Below are 24,074 nucleotides of genomic sequence, written 5' to 3'. Positions count from 1 at the left end.
AACTGAGTTTGATTCCCACTTCAGGCACAGGCAGCTCCTTGTGACTCTGGGCAAGTCACTTAACCCTCCATTGCCTCATGTAAGCCGCATTGAGCCTGCCATGAGTGGGAAAGCGCGGGGTACAAAAAATGTAACAAAAAGAACTCACCTAGTGAAACAACATGAAGCATTCCTATCCAGCAAGGATCTTCCCACTATTTTATTGGCGTGTAGAGGAGTGTGGTAGCCGTGTTAGTCCACTCTTAAGGTTATCAATAGAAATCAAACCAAATAAAACATGGAAAAGAAAATAAGATGATGCCTTTTTTATTGGACATAACTTAATACTTTTCTTGATTAGCTTTCGAAGGTTGCCCTTCTTCGTCAGATCGGAAATTTTATTGGCATGAAACCAGATAAATAAAAATAAGGCAACTACCTAATATGGCAGTGCTGGGGCACAATAAGGTGAAATGGTATCTATCTATCTATCTACACTCAGCACTGTGGAGACAGCTGAGGGGGTTATAATTGAGGTCTTCAAAATCCTGAGTGGTGTAGAAATGGTAAAAGCAAATCGATTTTTCACTCTTTTAAAAAGTATAAAGACCAGGGGACAACCCAATGAAATTTAAAACAAATAGGAGGAAATATTTTTTTACTCAAAGAATAATTAAGCTCTGGAACTCGTTGCTGGAGGGTGTGGTAACAGTGGTTCTCCGAGGACAAGCAGGCTGCTTGTTCTCACTGATGGGTGACGTCCACGGCAGCCCCTCCAATCGGAAACTTCACTAGCAAAGGCCTTTGCTAGTCCCCGCGCGCCCATGCGCACCGCGCATGCGCGGCCGTCTTCCCGCCCGAACCGGCTCGTGTTCGTCAGTCTTCTTTTGTCCGCGCTCGGTACGGTCGTCTTTTCGCCGTGTCGGGCCCCGCAAAGTCGACCTCGCGCGTTCGTCGTGTGTTTTCGAAAAGAAAAAAAACAAAAACAAAATATAATCCATTCTCTGTGGGAAAAGACTCTTGGTCTTTTCTCCCCCCGCTAATTTTAGCTTTTCGCCCCGGTAAGTTTTCTTTCGTCGTCGGGGTAGGCCGCTTTTAGGCCTCGGGTCGAAGTTTTCTTCCCCTTGTTTTTTCGGTGCCTTTTCCGCCATTTCGACTTTTGATCTCGCCGGCGTGATTTTTCCGCCCATGACATCGAAGTCTACCAGCGGCTTCAAGAAGTGCACCCAGTGCGCCCGGGTCATCTCGCTCACTGACAGGCACGTGTCGTGTCTTCAGTGCTTGGGGGCTGGGCACCGCCCGCAGGCCTGTAGTCTGTGTTCCCTTTTGCAAAAGCGGACTCAGGTAGCGAGATTGGCCCAGTGGAACGTTTTGTTCTCGGGCTCTTCGTCGGCATCGGCACCGGGGGTATCGAGTGCATCGACGTCTTCAGCGTCCAGAGCTTCATCCTCAGCCGCCAGTGCATCGAGTGCATCGAGGCATCGGCCCTCTGCATCGGCGCCGAGACATCGGATAGCTGCATCGACGTCGGTGGTACCGGGACCTCATCTGCTGATGTCGTCGGACGGTGGTGCTTCGTCTGGAGTGCAGGTGAGGGCTGTCCATTCCCCTGCTGGTGGCGGTGAGCCTTCGGGTGGGTCTCCCCCTACCCTGAGGGCTCCTGCGGTACAGCCCCCCCGAGACCGACCTCCTTCGGCCTTGGCCCCGAGGAAGCGACGGCTGGATTCTACGTCCTCCTCGTCCGTGCCGGGAAGCTCCGGTGACATGCTTCGTTCCAAGAAATCGAAGAAGCATCGTCATCGGTCTCCTTCCCGGGTCGGCACCGAGAGCTCTGGGTCGCCGAGGGAGTCGGCACCCAGCAGGCATCGGCACCGAGAGGACCGCTCACCCTCTGTTCAGGAGGTGTCGATGCGCTCCACTCTGGACAGCCCGGAACAGCCTCCACGCCCGGAACAGCCTCCACGCCCGGAACAGGTTCTGACGTTGACGCCTGCATCGACCTCCATGCCTTTCTCTGCAGCCGCTCTGAACGAGAGCCTCCGGGCCGTTCTCCCAGAGATTCTGGGAGAGCTGTTGCGCCCTACCCCTCCGGTACCGGCGGTGCTTGCGCCACCGGTACCGTCGAGAGTGGCGCCGGCTGGCCCATCGCCCGAGGTGAGGTCTCCGGCGTCGGTGCCTCCCAGGAAGGCTCCCCGACTACGTCGGCGGAGGGAGCTTTGCCGATGCGGGCGAGGGAGTCTACCTCTCGACGCCCCCATCGTGGACGTGGCTCCACAGAGTCGAGTCGGGCACGGTTGCAGACACAGGTCCGTGAACTTGTGTCTGACACCGAGGGTGAGGCCTCGTGGGAAGAGGAAGAAGACCCCAGATATTTCTCTGACGAGGAGTCTGAGGGTCTTCCTTCCGATCCCACTCCCTCTCCTGAGAGACAGCTTTCTCCTCCCGAGAGTCTGTCTTTTGCTTCCTTTGTCCGGGAGATGTCTACGGCCATCCCCTTCCCGGTGGTTGTGGAGGACGAGCCCAGGGCTGAAATGTTTGATCTCCTGGACTATCCTTCTCCACCTAAGGAAGCGTCCACTGTACCCATGCACCATGTCCTAAAAAAGACATTGCTGGCGAACTGGACCAAGCCTTTAACTAATCCCCACATCCCCAAGAAGATCGAGTCCCAGTACCGGATCCATGGGGACCCAGATCTGATGCGCACTCAGTTGCCTCATGATTCTGGAGTTGTGGATCTGGCCCTAAAGAAGGCTAAGAGTTCTAGGGAGCATGCTTCGGCGCCCCCGGGCAAGGACTCTAGAACCTTAGACTCCTTTGGGAGGAAGGCCTACCATTCCTCTATGCTCGTGGCCGAAATTCAGTCCTACCAGCTCTACACGAGCATACACATGCGGAACAATGTGCGGCAGTTGGCGGGCTTGGTTGATGCGCTCCCCCCTGAGCAAGCCAAGCCTTTTCAGGAGGTGGTCAGGCAGCTGAAGGCGTGCAGAAAATTCCTGGCCAGAGGGGTGTATGACACCTTTGATGTTGCATCCAGGGCCGCTGCTCAAGGTGTGGTGATGCGCAGGCTCTCATGGCTGCGTGCCGCCGACCTGGAGAATAGACTCCAGCAGCGGATTGCGGACTCGCCTTGTCGTGCGGACAACATTTTTGGAGAGAAAGTCGAGCAGGTGGTAGAGTCTCTCCACCAGCGGGACACCGCATTCGACAAGTTCTCCCGCCGGCAGCCTTCAGCATCTACCTCTACAGGTAGAAGATTTTTTGGGGGAAGGAAGACTGTTCCCTATGCTTCTGGTAAGCGTAGGTACAATCCTCCTTCTCGACAGCCTGCGGCCCAGGCTAAGCCCCAGTGCGCTCGCTCTCGTCAGCAGCGTGCGCCTCAGCAGGGCCCCGCGGCTCCCCAGCAAAAGCAAGGGGCGAGCTTTTGACTGGCTCCAGCAGAGCATAGCTGACATCCAAGTGTCAGTGCCGGGCGACCTGCCGGTCGGGGGGAGGTTGAAAGCTTTTCACCAAAGGTGGCCTCTCATAACCTCCGATCAGTGGGTTCTGCAAATAGTCCGGCAAGGATACACCCTCAATTTGGCCTCAAAACCTCCAAATTGTCCACCGGGAGCTCAATCCTACAGCTTCCAGCACAAGCAGGTACTTGCAGAGGAACTCTCCGCCCTTCTCAGCGCCAATGCGGTCGAGCCCGTGCCATCCGGGCAAGAAGGGCTGGGATTCTATTCCAGGTACTTCCTTGTGGAAAAGAAAACAGGGGGGATGCGTCCCATCCTAGACCTAAGGGCCCTGAACAAATATCTCGTAAAAAAAAAGTTCAGGATGCTTTCCCTGGGCACCCTTCTCCCCATGATTCAGCAAAACGATTGGCTATGCTCTCTGGACTTGAAGGATGCCTACACACACATCCCGATACTGCCAGCTCACAGACAGTATCTGCGATTTCAGTTGGGCACACGCCACTTCCAGTACTGTGTGCTACCCTTTGGGCTCGCCTCTGCGCCCAGGGTGTTCACAAAGTGCCTGGCTGTGGTAGCAGCGGCACTTCGCAGGCTGGGGGTGCACGTGTTCCCATATCTCGACGATTGGCTGGTGAAGAACACATCCGAGGCAGGAGCCCTGCAGTCCATGCAGATGACTATTCGCTTCCTGGAGCTACTGGGGTTTGTGATAAATTATCCAAAGTCCCATCTTCTCCCAGTGCAGAAACTCGAATTCATAGGAGCTCTGCTGGATTCTCGGACGGCTCGCGCCTATCTCCCAGAGACGAGGGCCAACAACTTGTTGTCCCTCGTCTCGCGGGTGCGAGCGTCCCAGCAGATCACAGCTCGGCAGATGTTGAGATTGCTGGGCCACATGGCCTCCACAGTTCATGCGACTCCCATGGCCCGTCTTCACATGAGATCTGCTCAATGGACCCTAGCCTCCCAGTGGTATCAGGCTGCTGGGGGTCTAGAAGACGTGATCCACCTGTCCACGAGTTTTCTCGAATCCCTGTATTGGTGGACAATCTGGTCCAATTTGACTCTGGGACGTCCTTTCCAAATTCCTCAGCCACAAAAAGTGCTGACAACGGATGCGTCTCTCCTGGGATGGGGAGCTCATGTCGATGGGCTTCACACCCAAGGAAGCTGGTCCCTCCAGGAACGCGGTCTACAGATCAATCTCCTGGAGTTGCGAGCGATCTGGAACGCTCTGAAGGCTTTCAGAGATCGGCTGTCCCATCAAATTATCCAAATTCAGACAGACAACCAGGTTGCCATGTACTATGTCAACAAGCAGGGGGGCACCGTATCTCGCCCCCTGTGTCAGGAAGCCGTCAGCATGTGGCTCTGGGCTCGCCGTCTCGGCATGGTGCTCCAAGCCACATATCTGGCAGGCGTAAACAACAGTCTGGCCGACAGACTGAGCCGGATTATGCAACCTCACGAGTGGTCGCTCAACTCCAGAGTGGTGCGCCAGATCTTCCAAGCGTGGGGCACCCCCTTGGTGGATCTCTTCGCATCTCGAGTGAACCACAAAGTCCCTCAGTTCTGTTCCAGGCTTCAGGCCCCCGCCAGACTGGCATCGGATGCCTTCCTCCTGGATTGGGGGGAGGGCCTGCTGTATGCTTATCCTCCCATTCCTCTGGTGGGGAAGACTTTGTTGAAACTCAAGCAAGACCGAGGCACCATGATTCTGATTGCTCCTTTTTGGCCGCGTCAGATCTGGTTCCCTCTTCTTCTGGAGTTATCCTCAGAAGAACCGTGGAGATTGGAGTGTTTTCCGACCCTCATCACGCAGGACGAAGGGGCTCTTCTACATCCCAGCCTCCGGTCCCTGGCTCTCACGGCCTGGATGTTGAGAGCGTAGACTTTGCCTCTTTGGGTCTGTCAGAGGGTGTCTCCCGCGTCTTGCTTGCTTCCAGGAAAGATTCCACTAAGAGGAGTTACTTCTTTCTGTGGAGGAGGTTTGCCGTCTGGTGTGACAGCAAGGCCCTAGCTCCTCGCTCTTGTCCTACACAGACCCTGCTTGAATACCTTCTGCACTTGTCTGAGTCTGGTCTCAAGACCAACTCTGTAAGAGTTCACCTTAGCGCAATCAGTGCATACCATTACCATGTGGAAGGTAAGCCGATCTCGGGACAGCCTTTAGTTGTTCGCTTCATGAGAGGTTTGCTTTTGTCAAAGCCCCCTGTCAAGCCTCCTACAGTGTCATGGGATCTCAATGTCGTTCTCACCCAGCTGATGAAACCTCCTTTTGAGCCACTGAATTCCTGCCATCTGAAGTACTTGACCTGGAAGGTCATTTTCTTGGTGGCAGTTACTTCAGCTCGTAGAGTCAGTGAGCTTCAGGCCCTGGTAGCCCAGGCCCCTTACACCAAATTTCATCATAACAGAGTAGTCCTCCGCACTCACCCTAAGTTCTTGCCAAAGGTCGTGTCGGAGTTCCATCTGAACCAGTCAATTGTCTTGCCAACATTCTTTCCCCGTCCTCATTCCTGCCCTGCTGAACGTCAGCTGCACACATTGGACTGCAAGAGAGCATTGGCCTTCTACCTGGAGCGGACACAGCCCCACAGACAGTCCGCCCAATTGTTTGTTTCTTTTGATCCCAATAGGAGGGGAGTGGCTGTAGGGAAACGCACCATATCCAATTGGCTAGCAGATTGCATTTCCTTCACTTACGCCCAGGCGGGGCTGGCTCTTGAGGGTCATGTCACGGCTCATAATGTTAGAGCCATGGCCGCGTCGGTAGCCCACTTGAAGTCAGCCTCCATTGAAGAAATTTGCAAAGCTGCGACGTGGTCATCTGTCCACACATTCACATCTCATTACTGCCTGCAGCAGGATACCCGACGCGACAGTCGGTTCGGGCAGTCAGTTCTTCAGAACCTGTTTGGGCTTTAGGATCCAACTCCACCCCCCGAGGGCCCTGTTTGTTCTGTTCCAGGCTGCACTCTCAGTTAGTTGGTAAATTTTTTAGGTCAATCTCAGTTATGTCCTCGCCGTTGCGAGGCCCAATTGACCATGGTTGTTGTTTTGAGTGAGCCTGGGGGCTAGGGATACCCCATCAGTGAGAACAAGCAGCCTGCTTGTCCTCGGAGAAAGTGAATGCTACATACCTGTAGAAGGTATTCTCCGAGGACAGCAGGCTGATTGTTCTCACAAACCCGCCCGCCTCCCCGTTGGAGTTGTGTCTTCCCTTGAAGTGTATTGTCTTGCTACATACTGGACTGGCCGGCTCGAGCCGGTTTCGGGCGGGAAGACGGCCGCGCATGCACGGTGCGCGCGGGCGCGCGAGGACTAGCAAAGGACTTTGCTAGAGAAGTTTCCGATTGGAGGGGCTGCCGTGAACGTCACCCATCAGTGAGAACAATCAGCCTGCTGTCCTCGGAGAATACCTTCTACAGGTATGTAGCATTCGCTTTATTCTCATGAGACTGAGATCTGTGTGGCAGATTGGGCACTGAGCAGATCAAACTTGCTGAGAGTCATGTGGTGTCAGAAGAAAATAGAACAGCTCTTCTAAATATGGACTTCCAGCCTGTTGAACAACAAAGGAGAATTTTAAAAACTGGAGGATTGGAAGTGGAGACAAGAGGCTGAAGGCAGATTGGTGGAGATCAGAGGGGGATGTGGATTGTTACTAGCTGGGATTGATTTTGAGGAGAATGTGTTGGGAAGAGGAGCTGGAGAGATAATGTGTGTGGGGGGGGGGGGGGGGGGGGGAGATAGGCTTACATGGTATCGTAGTAAGTTATGGTAGATAAAGACCTGTATGGTCCATCCAGGCTGCCCAACAAGGAGGCCAAATTTATACCTCCCACTTTGTGCAAGTTATACCCTTCATGATTAATCACTGGCAGTCAGCAACACACGATTAATCCAACAGTCCGACAATGGTGTTATTTTTGAAGTTCTGTTCTTGTTTTGGACATCTAAAAATGGCATTTAGACATCCATATTGCACAAATATCTATTGCTGCAAAAAGGCAGGATATAGATGTCTAACATTGCAGTATGCCCGTATAGCAAGAGGGCGTGGTCTGTTTTGGGCAGGACTAGGGAGGGCCCAAAATATGGACATTCAATTTCAATCACAGAAGAGGAAGGGGCCAGAGATGGGTTCATTACTTTTTAAAAGTACTTAACTAAAAAGTAAAAGTACTGGCTTCAAAAGGATAGTAGCAAAGTTCACATTTTGTTCTAAAAGACAGTTATTTTCTGTTCTTTGGCTGCTGGAGAGGTAGCCCTGCTACTGACCTGAATTAGGTATTAATTACGGTGTGAGGAAGTAGAAGATTTGCAAATGTTATTAAGGGTGATCTGATTACTGAGTTAGCTTGAAAGGGTCTGTTTGAAGCAGTCTCCTTAGATTCAAAACTATATAAAGAGGAAAGGTTTCATTTAACTTTCTTTCTGAGAAGTTCTGAGAGAAGAAGACATTTCTTTGGTAAGTGAACATTATTTTGCTGTGTGCTTTGGGAACTTAAAGGTTAGGGTTTAAAGGAGGAATTGTAGGTTATTGATAGGTAGAATAAAAATGTAAAAATCAAACTTTATCAACTAGTCTCCATACTCTTTCCCCCAACTTTTAAAACCTGAACTTTGTATTACAACATTAACAGATAGCCTCTAGCAGGCACAGCAGGGCCTAGTTTAGGGGGAAAAAAGAGAGAGAGAAAAGCAAGCATTAACTAGTTTCCATAGTGTACAACCCTTTTCCCATAGTTTTAAACTGAAATTTTCTCTAGAGGTACACACTTTTCTAATATTTTTGTACTGAAACTTTTTCTAGAGGTAGAAACTTAACAGACAAAAATACATTAAAAAGGATATTCCATATCATCAAGCTGATCAATCCATAGACTGGTGGGTTGTGTCCATCTACCAGCAGGTGGAGATAGAGAGCAAACTTTTGCCTCCCTATATGTGGTCATGTGCTGCCGGAAACTCCTCAGTATGTTCTCTATCTCAGCAGGTGGTGGTCACACACAGCAGCAGCTCTGGCTAGGCCTCCAAGCCTGGGGTTGAGGGCTCTTTTGAGCAAGTGCAAACCTGGTGGTGCCAGGTCCCTCCTTTTCTCCCCCCTCCCGCTGGCTCCGTTAAAAAAAAAAAAAAAAAAAAAAAAATTTTGAACGGCCTTAAAGGCGTTTATTTCGACGTTTATTTAAGCGTCTATTGCAGCTACTCACTGAGACACCAGGTCGTTACAACTCGGAGCGGACAGCAGGTAATTTTACCTTTTTATAGCGGGCGGGGGTTCCCCGATTCTTCTCCTCGTGGCTCATGGCGTCGGAGGGCGAGGGCGCAAAGGGTCGCTCCCCGGGTCGCTCGAGCGCTTCTAGAGGGGATGCGGGGGTCTTCAAGCCGGATTCGCCCTTGGTGGGTGACAGTTTCGCGACCGATGCATGTCCCGGTCCTTCCTCCGGCGTGGCGGTTTTTCCCGCCATAAACGCCCATCCCCCGCTCCTCGCCTCCGCCATCTTGGCCGGCCACGCGGCTCGGACGGCTTCTTCTTGGGCCGCCCTTGAGGTTGGAGACATTAATGCCATGAACGCCCTTAATTTGGGCGACGGCACAGAAGCGGCTAAAGTTAAGAGCCGTTCTTCCCGCGCGGCTCCTTCGCGGAGTTTCGCGCCGGACGCCATTTTTGATGCGCAGCATGTCTCTCCCCCGCTATTGCGAGCGCCGGTTGAGAGCGCGCCTAGGCCTGTTGCCCAGGCTGCGGAGGTGCACAGTCTGGGGGGTTTCTCCCCCGAGTTTGTTTTGCTGCTGCATCGGGCCTTCCTCATGCACAACGCTGCCCCCGCTCCCTCCTCTGGTAAAGAGGTTGAGGTTCCCAGAGGTAAACGCCCTCGGGTTGTTTCCCAGGCCTTGGAGGAATTTGTCTCCTCCGATGTAGATGAGGGCAGCGTGTCTGAGGTCTCCCAACGGTCCTTTGCGGATTCCTTGGAGGAGACGGATCCCCGCTCGGATGGAGCGGATGACCCCTCTGCAGCGCGGCTTTTTCGCCCGGAGGATTTGCCCAACCTGTTGTTACAGGCCATGGACACTTTGAAGATATCCTCTCCGGAGGACGTCTCTCCCTCAGCCCCTGTTGGCTCTGCCATTATGCTGGGGACTAAGCGCCCGCCTAGAACCTTCCACGTGCATGATGCCATGCACACCTTAATTTCGGCTCAATGGGATGTCCCAGAAGCGAGCCTTAAAGTGGCTAGGGCTATGTCCCGCCTCTATCCTTTGGCTGTGAGTGAACGTGAGGCCTATCTGTGGCCTACCGTGGATTCTTTAATCACTGCGGTGACTAAGAAAACGGCATTGCCGGTGGAAGGTGGCACGGCCCTAAAGGACGCCCAAGACAGGAGATTGGAGGCGGCCTTAAGGTCGTCCTTTGAGGCGGCTGCTTTAAGTTTGCAGGCCTCAGTTTGCGGCTCCTATGTGGCCAGGGCGTGCCTGACTATGGTGCAGCGGGCTTCCCCCTCGGATCATTCCTTGAGGGCTGATTGGCCGGCCCTGGAATCGGGCTTAGCCTATTTGGCAGACTTGCTGTATGATGTCTTGAGAGCCTCAGCTAAAGGCATGGCTCAGACAGTCTCTGCGCGGCGGTGGCTTTGGCTGAAACATTGGTCTGCTGACCACGCCTCTAAATCCCGCCTGGCTAGATTGCCTTTTAAAGGCAAGCTGCTCTTTGGGGTCGAGCTGGACAAAATCGTGACCGATCTCGGCACGTCTAAGGGCAAGAAGTTACCAGAGGTCAGGGCTCGGGCTAGTGTTCGTCCCGGTACCTCCAGAGGACGGTTTCAGGAAGCCCGTCGGTACCGCCCGGGCAGGTCGGGTTCTTCTGCCCCCTCTTCCTTTAAGAGGAATTTCTCCCCCAAGCAGCATTCCTTTCGCAGAGACCGCCGTCCCGGAGGTGCTCCCTCCGGTCCTCCCCCAGGGTCTCGTACCCAATGACGGGGTATTGGTCCACGCCCCAGTGCAGATTGGAGGACGGCTGTCCTCGTTTCTGGGCGAGTGGACCACAATAACTTCAGACGCTTGGGTGCTGGAAGTCATCAGAGACGGCTACAAGCTAGAGTTCTGCCGACCCTTAAGAGACGGGTTTGTACTCTCTCCCTGCAAGTCTCCGGTCAAAGCTGTGGCAGTGCAGCAGACTTTGGACAATCTGATCCGCCTGGGTGCGGTCGTTCCGGTGCCAGAAAGTCAGCTTGGCAAGGGGCGTTACTCCATTTACTTTGTGGTACCAAAGAAAGGAGGTTCTGTCCGGCCTATCCTCGACCTCAAAGGGGTCAATCGGGCATTGAAAGTGCGGCACTTTCGCATGGAGACTCTCCGCTCTGTTATAGCGGCACTGAAGGCAGGGGAGTACCTGGCATCCTTGGACATCAAGGAAGCGTACCTGCATATTCCCATCTGGCCTCCTCATCAACGCTTTCTGCGTTTTGCAGTCCTGGGACGACACTTACAGTTCAGAGCCCTCCCTTTCGGGTTGGCTACTGCTCCGCGGACCTTTTCCAAAGTAATGGTGGTCATAGCGGCCTTCCTGCGAAAGGAAGGAGTACAAGTCCATCCTTATCTGGACGACTGGTTGATCCGAGCCCCCTCTTATGCAGAGTGCGGCAAAGCTGTGGACCGGGTAGTAGCTCTTTTGAGCTCCCTGGGATGGATCATCAACTGGGAGAAGAGCCAGCTGCGCCCGACTCAGTCCCTGGAGTATCTGGGAGTTCGATTCGACACCCAAGTGGGCAGAGTGTTCCTGCCAGACAATCGGATTGTCAAGCTTCAGGCTCAGGTGGACCAGTTCCTAGTAGCCTCTCCTCTTCGGGCTTGGGACTATGTGCAGCTGTTGGGCTCTATGACGGCCACGATGGAAGTAGTGCCCTGGGCCAGGGCTCATATGAGACCACTACAACACTCTCTGCTGCAGCGCTGGACTCCGATGTCGGAGGATTATGCGGTGCGTCTTCCCTTGGATCCAGCAGTGCGCAAGGCGCTGAGCTGGTGGATGCAGACAGACAAGTTGTCTGCGGGAATGCCTCTGGTGACCCCAGAGTGGATTGTCGTCACGACGGACGCCTCGTTGTCGGGCTGGGGAGCCCACTGCTTGGGAAGGACAGCGCAGGGGCTCTGGTCTCCTGCAGAGGCGAAGTGGTCTATCAACCTCCTGGAACTCAGAGCCATTCGGTTGGCGCTTTTGGAGTTCATCCCGGTACTGGTGCTGAAGCCTGTACGGGTACTGTCGGACAATGCCACGGCTGTGGCCTATGTCAACCGCCAGGGAGGTACCAAGAGCGCCCCTCTAGCCAAGGAGGCTATGAGTCTATGCCAGTGGGCGGAAGCGAACCTGGAACAGCTGTCAGCGGCCCACATTGCCGGAGTCATGAATGTCAAGGCGGACTTTCTCAGTCGCCATACCTTGGAGCCCGGAGAGTGGCAGCTATCTGCTCAGGCGTTCTTGGACATCACGAAGCGCTGGGGCCAGCCGAGCCTAGATCTGATGGCGTCATCGGCCAATTGCCAAGTGCCGCGCTTCTTCAGCAGAGGACGGGACCCTCGATCCCTGGGAGTAGATGCTCTTCTCCAACAATGGCCGACACAAGAGCTTCTCTATGTGTTCCCGCCCTGGCCCATGTTGGGCAGGGTGCTAGACCGGGTGGCAAAGCATCCCGGCAGGATAATCCTGGTGGGTCCGGATTGGCCCAGACGTCCCTGGTATGCGGACTTGATCAGGCTCTCAGTCGACGATCCTCTGCGGCTGCCAGTGGAGCAGGGCCTGTTACATCAGGGTCCCGTGGTGATGGAGGATCCCTCCCCCTTTGGTCTTACGGCCTGGCTATTGAGCGGCAGCGTCTGAGGAAGAAGGGCTTCTCAGACAAGGTCATCGCCACTATGCTGAGAGCGAGGAAACGCTCTACTTCTACTGCTTACGCCAGGGTTTGGCGTATCTTTGCAGCGTGGTGTGAAGCAGGCTCTCTTTCTCCTTTCACTGCTCCAATTTCTTCAGTGTTGGCGTTCCTGCAAGAAGGTCTGGACAAAGGCCTGTCGCTCAGTTCCCTTAAGGTCCAGGTAGCGGCTCTGGCTTGCTTCAGGGGCCGCCTGAAGGGTGCTTCCCTGGCTTCGCAGCCAGATGTGGTGCGCTTTCTCAAGGGAGTTAATCACCTGCGCCCTCCTCTGCACTCAGTGGTGCCTGCGTGGAATCTCAACCTGGTGCTAAGAGCATTGCAGAAGCCGCCGTTTGAACCCTTGTCGAGGGCATCTCTGAAAGACCTGACGTTGAAAGCAGTCTTTTTGGTGGCTATCACTTCAGCCAGAAGAGTTTCCGAGCTCCAGGCGCTCTCATGTCGAGAGCCTTTTCTGCAGTTCACTGAGGCAGGAGTGACTATTCGCACAGTGCCTTCCTTTCTGCCCAAGATTGTTTCTCGCTTCCATGTGAATCAGCAGCTCTGTCTCCCTTCCTTTCGTAGGGAGGACTACCCAGAGGAGTACTCTGCTCTTAAATATCTGGATGTGAGACGAGTCATCATCAGATACTTGGAAGTGACCAATGATTTCCGAAAATCGGATCATCTGTTTGTCCTGTTTGCAGGTCCTCGTAGGGGTCTGCAGGCTGCTAAGCCTACAGTGGCAAGATGGGTCAAGGAAGCCATTGCAGCGGCTTATGTGGCCGCGGGGAAGGTGCCGCCTATCCAGCTGAAGGCTCACTCCACAAGAGCTCAGGCGGCCTCGATGGCAGAGGCCGGTTCCGTCTCCTTGGAAGAGATATGCAAGGCGGCAACTTGGGCTTCGGCCCATACATTCTCCAAGCATTACCGCTTGACTGTGGCTGCTCGGGCGGAGGCCCGGTTTGGAGCTTCAGTGTTGCGGTCAGGGATTTCTATGTCCCGCCCTGGGTGAGTACTGCTTCGGTACATCCCACCAGTCTATGGATTGATCAGCTTGATGATATGGAAGGTAAAATTATGTATAATCATACCTGATAATTTTCTTTCCATTAATCATAGCTGATCAATCCATAGCCCCTCCCAGATATCTGTATTGTTTTATTCTGGTTGCATTTCAGGTTCAAGTTTAGTCTTCAGTTACTTCAGAAAGACTTCGTGTTCAAGTTTTTTTCACTTGGATTCTTCAAGAGTTAAGACGAGTTTGTGTTACAGTGAGCTGCTGCATTCCTCTCCCCTCCGTTTTACGGGGCTGGATTGAGACTTAAAATTCTGCCGGCACTCCCTCCCGCTTCGTGCGGCTGTAGGGCAGTTTTGTACCCCTCCCGCTTCGGCGGTGTTAGGGTCAGTCAGCTCCTCCCGCGGTTGCGGTTGCAGGATAAGCCAGATCCCCCCGCATCGGCGGGTGTGGTGTCCCTCCCCCGCTCCGCGGGGATGAGCTGGACGGATTCCCCTCCCCCACTTGTGTGGGGATGAGCTGGGTTAATTCCCCTCCCCCGTTTCGGCGGTGGTGAGCTGGGCAGAGTGTCCCTTCGTGGGTGTAATTCTCTAAGTGCTGAGTCCTGCGGATGGAGCTTTGATATCGACATACTGAGGAGTTTCCGGCAGCACATGACCACATATAGGGAGGCAAAAGTTTGCTCTCTATCTCCACCTGCTGGTAGATGGACACAACCCACCAGTCTATGGATTGATCAGCTATGATTAATGGAAAGAAAATTATCAGGTATGATTATACATAATTTTACCTTAGCAAGGTTCACATTTTGTTGTAAAAGACAGTTATTTTCTGTTCTTTGGCTGCTGGAGAGGTAGCACTGCTACTGACCTGAGGGGGGGGTCTTCTATTTTTATTTATTACATTTGTATCCCACATTTTCCCACCATATGGCAGGTTCAATGTGGCTTTCCTAATAATACCTAACATTCTATTTGCTTTCTTAGCCGCCGCCACCACACACTGAGCAGAAGGTTTCAACGTACCATCAACGATGACATCTAGGGGGTCTTTTACTAAAGCTTAGCTTGAGTTATCTGCAGCAGAGTCCATGGGAATAAAATAGGACCTACTGCAGATAACTTGAGCTAAGCTTTAGTAAAAGTTCCCCTGAATTAGGTGTTATTTAAGGTGTGAGGAAGTAGAAGATTTGCAAAGGTTATTAAGGGCAATCTGATTACTGAGTTAGCTTGAAAGGGTTTAAAGCAGTCCCCTTAGATTAAAAACTATATATAGAGAGGAAAGGTCCCACTTAACTTTTTTTCTGAGAATTTCTGAGAGAAGAGGGCATTTCTAGGGAGGAAAAGTCCATAGTCTGCTATTGAGACAGATACGGGGTAGCAACTGCTTGCCCCAGGATTGATGGCATGGAATGCTGCTGCTAATTGGGTTTCTGCCAGGTACTTGTGGCCTGGCTTGGCCACTATTTGAAAAAACAGGATCTGGGTTAGATGGACCATTGGTCTGACCCAATATGGCTGCTCTTATGTTCTTATATTCTATGTTCTGTGAGCTACTATCTGGGATGAACCCACAAAGGAAATCTACTGTAGCTGCATTTAATTTTTGAAAAGGGGACTATAATAAAATGAGAAAAATGGTTAAGCTAAAATGATCGACTGCTAAGGTTAGGACACTAATCGGGCATGGACTTTATTCAAAAATAACATCTTGGAAGCCCAGACCAGATGCAGTCCATGTATTTGCAAAGATGAAAACAAGAGAATATGACAGCCTGCGTGGTTAAAAGGTGAAGTAAAAGAGGCTATTAAGAATGAAAAAAGGACCCAGATGATGAAAATAAGAAGCAACATAAGCACTGGCAAGTCAGATGCAAAGCATTAATAAAGAAGGCTAAAATAGAATATGAAGAGGAACTTGCCACAGAGGCTAAAACTCACAGTAACAACTTTTTCAGGTACATCAGAAGCAGAAAGCCTGCGAGGGAATCCGTGGGAATGAATTCTTTGCTTCGGTGTTTACAGAAGAAGATGTAAGAGATCTGCCTGTACTGGAAATGGTTTTCAAGGATGATGATGTGGAGGAACTGAAAGAAATCTCAGTGAACCTGGAAGATGTACTGAGCCAAATTGCCAAATTAAAGAGCAGCAAATCACGTGGACCGGATGGCATACATCTAAGGGTACTCAAAGAACTAAAGCATGAAATTGCGGAGGAAGTGACGTCATCGTCAGGGATGGCTGCCTGAATTTTCAGCTCCGTTGGGGCAGTGGAGAAAGCGGCGAATTCCTCCACAAAAACCGCGATCACGATCGCGAAATTGAGTGGCAGAGCTCGGGAACCGATGGCAACCCGCAAGCGCCTGGAAAATTTTAAATTTGGGGCGGACCAGCGGGACGGAGCGGTGACTTCGGGCCGCACACTGCGCAAAACAAAGGACAAAATGGCGGACTCGGGCTCCGAGACTGAGGGGCTGGTGGAGCAGCAGGAAAGCGAATCTGAGCTATCCAAGCAGGAGGTAGCGCGCTGGTTTAAAGCGCTGAAAGCAGAAATGGCGGCAGTAAGGAAAACGATTAAAGTGGCAGATATTCAAAAAGAGGTGAGACATTGGATCCCGAGTGGAACAGGCAGAGGAGGTGCTGGAGCACATGGAGGGAGACATAGTGGAATTGCACTCTGAAATTAAAACACTGCGTGCAGAGAAAGAAAATATGCAATTGGATCTTGAGGACTTGGAGAATAGGTCCAGGAGGAGCAATTTAAGATTTAGGGGGATCCCCGAAACAGATGAGAATGTGGATTGTGCCAGGGTTGTTAGAGAAATCTGTGCATCCATCTTGGCAGCAGCAGAAGAGGCACCAACACATGGTGATGAAACCGTAGTATTGTTTGATAGAGTGCACAGGAGTTTGGGACCCCGAAGAGATAAGCAGCCTAGAGATATAGTGGCATGCTTTAAGGACTATCAGATTAAAGATATGATTTGGCGCAAGGCACGCAAGCTGGGAGAGATCCCGTGGGACAATCAAAAAGTACTAGTGTTCCAGGATTTGGCTCTGGGGACGCTGCAAAGAAGAAGGGAGTTCCGAGAGTTGACAAAGTATCTTCAACAGTCAAATTACAGATATCGCTGGGTGTTCCCATTCGGCCTCCAGTTCACGGTGGAGGGTCAGACGAGGCGAGTGACTACGCTGAGAGAAGCGTGGAGAGTGTTGAAGGAGCTGGGATGCACTAACATGCCTCCAGAGGAAGCGACAGGGAACCCAGGAAGGGCAGCTACCACGCGGAGAAAATCTTCTTGGCAGAAGGCGGGATCCCGTAAGGAATCTGGTCCCCAGAGACCAGAAATGGACAGAGTGCCCTGAAGGGAAGTATGAGAGACTGCCGGTTCTAGTTTGATAAAGTTTTAGGCTGCATGAGGCCCGGAAGGGTCACTAGGCAAGCTCTTACTTGGAATATTCTGTTGTAAGTTGAAATGTTAGCTGTTCATTGCACTGTTTTGATAAAATGTGAAAGGGATCTATTGTATGTAGGGGGTGGGGAACAAAAGGTTCCAGGGGAGGGGGGGGAAGGAGAAATAGGGGGATCTTTAGGTGACAGCTCTGGCGAGGGGTTATTTCCTTGAGACACTAGGCTGGCGGTTAGTGACACCGCTCAGCAACAAAGGGGGGGGGGCAGGGACGGGGAGGGTTGAGGGTGGGGTCTTGGAACGTGAATGGGTTAAATTCGCAAAGGAAAAGAAATTTGGTGTTTCGGGAACTACGGAAAAACGTCTGGGATACTGTCCTGCTGCAGGAGACACATATCAGGCGCAGGGAAGCCCATCTTTTAAACCAGAGGGCATATAGCGAATGTATAATGTACTTTGATAAAAGAGGGGGCAAGGTGGGTGGATTAGCCATCTATATCCGACAAGGGGTTGCATTTGTAATTGAAGACATTTACAGAGATGATTTGGGACGATGTTTAGCAGTTAGAAGGTGGCTGCAGGGGATAGCTGTGACCATTGTGAATATTTATGCACCCAATTCAGGACAGGGAGAGATCTTTACACATATTAGGGAAGAGCTCCTCCATTTTCAAAGGGGGGGAATGATTATGGGGGGAGATTTTAATTTGTGGAATACTTCTATAGATCATTCAAAGGGGATCACCACACCACATACATCCCATGCTCGGAGACTGAAGTCGCTTACCTCGACACTTGATCTACTGGAGGTGTGGAGACTTCTGCATCCGACACAGAAGGCCTATACATTTTATTCACACTCTCAGTGCTCCTATACGAGGATTGATATGATCTGGTGTAGCCGTTCATTGTGGGAATATATTAAAGATGCTGATGTGGGATCTATTTCCATCACAGATCATGCCCCAGTGGAAATGGACCTGAAAGGGTTGGGTGTAGAGGATAGGCGGCGGTATTGGAGATTTAACGAGGGGATTTTAGGAGAGAAAAAGGTATGTGAGGACATCCGTACGGTGATTAAAGATTACTGTAATATGAATGATGTAGGGGTAGTCTCGGAGGGGACATTATGGGATGCCTTAAAGGAAGTAGTACGGGGGCACTAAATTAAATGGGGGGGCTAGGAAAAAGCGAGAAAGGGAGGCTAAGGAATTGGAGGCCAGGGAGAGGCTAGCTTACTGGGAACGCCGACATCATGAGGGGGGTAGGGAGGAGGAGCTGCGGGAGGTGCGGAAATGGAGGGGGGTCTTGGATCAAATACAAGTGGAAAGAGTGGAGTTCATGCGAAAACGTCTTCAGCAAAAGTTTTTTGAGTTTGGGAATAAGTCGGGGAAGATGTTAGCCAACTGTTTGCGTCACCGTCAACGAGACTCTCTGATCACGAAAATTAAGGGACAGGGTGATCAGCTGTTGTATAAATACAAGGATATTAGGGATCAATTTTTGCAGTTTTACCAGACATTGTATACTAGTGAACTAGGTGTTGAGAGAGATGAAATTAGAAGAGAACTGTGTCATCTTCATCTGCCCAAGTTGTCGGATGATGACTGTGCAAAATTAGAGGCTCCCTTCCATATAGAGGAAATTAAATAGGTCATCAAAGGGCTTAAAGGGGGGAAAGCCCCTGGAGTGGATGGGTATTCTGCCAAGTTTTATAAGATATTTGTTGGGGAGGTGGGGCCTCTGCTAGCAAGAGTGGGTAATGCATGTTTTCGGGGCTACTCACTCCCAACTAGTATGCACGAAGCGGGTATATCGCCTATCCTGAAGCCAGGCAAAGATCCATCAGCATGTGGGTCATATAGACCAATCTCATTAATCAATCTGGGTGTAAAGATTTTATCCAAAGTTCTTGCGACCCGGTTAGGGGGGGTATTGCCCAAATTAATACACCCGGATCAATCAGGGTTTGTGGGGGGGAGACAGGTGGCTGATAATATACGTCGAACACTCCATCTTGTCTGGGAGGCCCAGCAATGGGGGAGGCCTCTGGTACTGTTGAGTACAGATGCTGAAAAGGCCTTTGATAGGGTGGAGTGGTCTTATCTATGGGAAGTCTTGAAGCATATGGGATTCGGGGAGGGTTTGGTAGGATGGTTGCAACGGTTATATGAGAGTCCCATAGCACGAATTAAGGTGAATGGGGGTTATTCGGAAGCTTTTCAAATAAAGAGGGGCACGAGGCAAGGGTGCCCGTTATCTCCCTTGTTATTTGCGTTGGCGATTGAACCATTGGCGCAGAAGATACGGGAGATGAGGGATGTAAAAGGGATTACGGTAGCTGGCAGAGAACATAAGCTGGCTCTATTTGCTGATGACATCCTCTTTTTTGTCATGAGTCCTCTTCTGACTCTTCCAAATTTAGTAAAAGAGCTAAATCAATTTGGTAGGCTCTCGGGTTATAAAATTAATTATGATAAATCTGAGGTGTTGGGGGTGTCACTATCACAGGATTGACTTTCAGAGGTTATCCAGGGGTTTTCATTTCAACTTAATAAGAGGAGCATCTGGGGGTTCAGATACCCTCGGAACTGAACCAATTGTACCATCTTAATTATGATCCTTTATTTCAACAAGTTCGTAGGGACATGGGGAGGTGGAGGGGAACTTGGCTATCGTGGTGGGGGAGAATAGCCTCAGTACAAATGAATATCCTGCCCAGAATTTTGTTTTTGTTTCAAACCTTACCCATACAGATACCTAAAAGGGAACTACAAAAGATACAGGGAGAGATTCTGGAATTTATATGGGGGGGTAAAGCACACAGATTAAATAAGAAACTGATGTGGAGGTCGGTGGACCTGGGAGGCAGGGGTGTGCCGAATTTGGAATGGTACTTTTGGGCTGCGCAGGTAAAGTTTGTAGTGGCGTGGAGTCAAGAGTCTCCATCGATGGTGGCTTTACTAGACCAAGAGATGGGTAAGGGGGCATAATTTGAAATCGGTTCTCTGGGCCTCAATGGAACCGAAGCTATATGGGCAGATGACAACGAACCCATTTCTCAGTCATTTATTGTCTCTATGGGTCTCATTTAGAGCACGGTTCTGGCAGAATAGACATACTTCAACATTAGCATTTATAAGTGGGGAACCAGCTTTCCCAGTAGGTAAGGGACATCGGGTTGCAGGCTGGTGGGCGGAGGAAGGGCTGTTATGCTTTAGGGATCTTCTGGATGCTGGGGAGTTAAGGCCGCTAGATGAGATCCAGGAACAATGTGGGGGTGGGGCGGGAGATACAGTAGCTTTTTCTATCTACAAGTCAAACATTATATGAGCCAACAAGGGTGGTTGAGGAGGGACCCGGAGGATTACGAAGAATTGGGAAATTTGTGGGGGTCATTGGGGAAAATGGGCCGAGTTATCTCTTTGTTGTATAAATTTATTAGAGGCCGATCTTTTGAGAAATGTATTTATATGATATTACACCCCACAGCGACTACATGCCATGTTTCACTCGGTCTCCTCACTTTGTTGGAGGTGTGGTGACGAGGAGGGGACTTTTCTACATATATGGTGGTCTTGTCGAATTTTGAAACCATTTTGGACATTTGTTACGACAAAAATCTCTGAAAGCACGAATAAGCAGTTCCAGTGTACGTCGCAATGGTGCCTCTTAGGACTAGGTAATAGAAGAGGTAATAAATGGCAAAGGCGCCTCAAGAGGATGTGCTTAACAGCGGCTAAGAGCGTTATTGCCTTGCACTGAAAAAAACAGAGGGCTCCATCACAGTTGGACTGGATTTTGAAACTTTCCACGGTTGGAGAACTTGAGCAGCTTACGGACAAAAGAGTGGGCATGTACAACCCAGCTTCTGAACTGTGGTCTCGATTTCAACATTTAACCCAAGAAAGAGAGTTGGAATAGGGGGGGGGAGAGGGATGGGGAGGGGGGGGTGGTAGGGAGGGGGGAAGGGAGGAATGTAAGGGTCGAAACTGTTCATGCCTACAATGTTTGTATTGTGATGTTTCTTAATAAAATATTTAAACAGTAAAAAAAAAAAAAAAAAGCATGAAATTTCTGATCTGCTGTTAATAATATATAAACTATCTTTAAATTCATCGGTAGTACCTGAAGATTGGAGGGTGGCCAATGTGACATCGATTTTTAAAAAGGGTTCCAGGGGTGATCTGGGAAATTACAGACCGGTAAGCCTGTTAGTGCCAGGCAAAATAGTGGAAACTATTATAAAGAATACAATTACGGAACACGTACACAAACATAGTTTAATGGGACAGAGTCAGCATAGATTCAGCCAAGAAAAGTCTTGCCTCACCAATTTGCTGCAGATAAAGCTGAGCCAGTTCATGTAGTGTATCTGGATTTTCAGAATGCTTTTGCTAAAGTTCCTCATGAGAGACTCCTGAGAAAAGTAAAGTTTTATGGGATAGGAGGCATGGTTCTGGTTTGGATTAGAAATTGGTTATTGGACAGAAAACAGAGGACAGGGTTAAATGGTCATTTCCCTCAATGGAGGTGGGTGAACAGTGGAGTGCCACAGGGATCTGTACTGGGAACTGTGCTATTTAAAATTTTTAAATGATATGGAAATTGGAATGATGCGTCAGGTGATTACATTTGCAGATGACACAAAACTATTCAAGGTTGTTAAAACACGTGTGGACTATGAAATATTGCAGAAAGACCTTAGGAAATTGGAAGACTAGGGTAGCCAAATGGCAGATAAAATTTAATGTGGACAAATGCAAGATGATGCACATCAGAAGGAATAATCCGAATCATAGAGGGACATAATCGAGAGGGGCGCCCAAGTTTTCCTGAGGACATTCTCGCAGGACGTCCCGGTGAAGGGGCCCGTATTATCGAAACAAGATGGGCGGCCATCTTTCATTTCGATAATACAGTCGGGGATGCCCTAATCTCAACATTTAGGTTGACCATAGAGATGGTCGTCCTTAGAGATGGTCATCCCTGATTTTTGGCGATAATGGAAACCGAAGACGCCCATCTCAGAAACGACCAAATCCAAGCCCTTTGGTCGTGGGAGGAGCCAGCATTCGTAGTGCTCTGGTCCCCCTCACATGCCAGAACAGCAATCGGGCACCCTAGGGGGCAGTGCAGTGGACTTCATAAATTGCTCCCAGGTGTATAGCTCCCTTACCTTTGGTACTGAGCCCCCCAACCACCACCCCCCAAACCCACTCCCCACAACTGTACACCACTACCTGTCTTATCTGAGAAGAAGGTGAGCTCTTAGGTCCCGCAAGGCCCCGAAGGACCTCAGAGGACAGCCGTGCAACCCCAAGTCTTCACCCGCGGCGACCGCCGTTCACCGAGGGTTGAGCCCCCAGCTGCAGGCGGCCAACAGGACTTCCGGAACCGTGGGGTTGACGAACTGACCCAGTACTGGAACCAGGAGCGAAGAGGGCAGGTGGAAAACAGAGGAGTCCAAAACCGGCAACAGGTCAGGGCAGGCAGCTCACAGCGTAGTCTGATACAGGCAAAAGGTCAAGGCAGGCGGCTAGCAGAGTAAGCCAGAAACAGTCCAAAGGTCAAAACCAGGAGAGCAAGGAAACAAACTGAAAACTAGAAAACACGAAGACTGGCCTCGGGAAACAGAACCTGAAGCAATGTCATAGTAACATAGTAGATGACGGCAGAAAAAGACCTGCATGGTCCATCTAGTCTGCCCAAGATAAACTCATATCTTGAATTTGTACCTGTCTTTTTCAGGGCACAGACCGTATAAGTCTGCCCAGCAGTATTTCCCGCCTCCCAACCACCAGTCCCGTCTCCCATCACCGGCTCTGGTACAGACCGTATAAGTCTGCCCTCCCCTATCCTAGCCTCCCAACCACCAACCCCTCTTCCCCCCACCTGCTCCGCCACCCAATTTCAGCTAAGCTTCTGAGGATCCATTCCTGCTGCACAGGATTCCTTTATGCATATCCCACGCATGTTTGAATTCCGTTACCGTTTTCATCTCCACCACCTCCCGCGGGAGGGCATTCCAAGCATCCACCACCCTCTCCGTGAAAAAATACTTCCTGACATCTTTTTTGAGTCTGCCCCCCTTCAATCTCATTTCATGTCCTCTCGTTCTACTGCCTTCCCATCTCCGGAAAAGATTCTTTTGCGGATTAATACCTTTCAAGTATTTGAACGTCTGTATCATATCACCCCTGTTCCTCCTTTCCTCCAGGGTATACATGTTCAGGTCAGCAAGTCTCTCTTCATACGTCTTGGAACGCAAATCCCATACCATTCTCGTAGCTTTTCTTTGCACCGCTTCCATTTTTTTAACATCCTTCGCAAGGTACGGCCTCCAAAACTGAATACAATACTCCAGGTGGGGCCTCACCAACGACTTGTACAGGGGCATCAACACTTCCTTTCTTCTGCTGATCACACCTCTCTCTATACAACCTAGCAACCTTCTCGCTACGGCCACTGCCCTGTCACACTGTTTCGTCGCCTTCAGATCCTCGGATACTATCACCCCAAGATCCCTCTCCCCTTCAGTACCTATCAGACTCTCCCCGCCTAACACATACGTCGCTCGTGGGTTTCTACTCCCTAAATGCATCACTTTGCATTTCTTCACATTGAATTTTAATTGCCAAACCTCAGACCATTCTTCTAGCTTCCTCAGATCCCTTTTCATGCTTTCCACTCCCTCCCGGGCGTCCACTCTGTTGCAAATCTTAGTATCATCCGCAAATAGGCAAACTTTACCTTCTAACCCTTCGGCAATATCACTCACAAATATATTGAACAGAATCGGCCCCAGCACCGATCCCTGAGGCACTCCGCTACTCACCTTTCCCTCCTCCGAGCGAACTCCATTTACCACCACCCTCTGTCGTCTGTCCTGTCTCAGGCCCGCTCCTTAAATACTATCAGCATTCAACCGCCCAGCCCCAGCCGACATGGCCGGCCAATCAGAACCCGGTTACTGACAAAATCCTTCTGATTGGTTCCATCCGACCTCCCAGGCGGGACTACAGCACCGGCCTCCCAATCTAACTCCTCTGAGGCGGAGCTTTGGGTTCCCACGCCCGAAAGTGAAGGTGACGCCGGCCATCGCGTCTCGGCGCCATTCTACCCGCTGGCGCAAGCACGGACCCCATAGCCGGCGATCGAGAGCCCGGCAGCTGCGATCGCCGGCCCACGGCCTCGGCCCCGGACTGGGCGGCTATCGCCACGGCGAGCCCCGGCTCTCCGTCGCGGCCTCAAGAAGGCCAGCCCTTGCCGCGATGGACACCGGTTCCTGCTTCCCGCAG

General features: G+C 51.0%; 1 protein-coding gene across 1 annotated transcript in view; it reads left to right on the top strand.

Annotated features, from left to right (window-relative positions):
• DPP7 (dipeptidyl peptidase 7) overlaps positions 1-24,074 on the top strand; it is a 720,522-nt gene that overhangs the window by 160,626 nt on the left and 535,822 nt on the right. The gene's annotated exons all lie outside the window — the stretch shown is intronic.

This window comes from Microcaecilia unicolor, chromosome 6 (genome assembly GCF_901765095.1).
Source record: "Microcaecilia unicolor chromosome 6, aMicUni1.1, whole genome shotgun sequence".
Classification (NCBI taxonomy): domain Eukaryota; kingdom Metazoa; phylum Chordata; class Amphibia; order Gymnophiona; family Siphonopidae; genus Microcaecilia; species Microcaecilia unicolor.
This window is presented reverse-complemented; position numbering and strand designations above follow the sequence as displayed.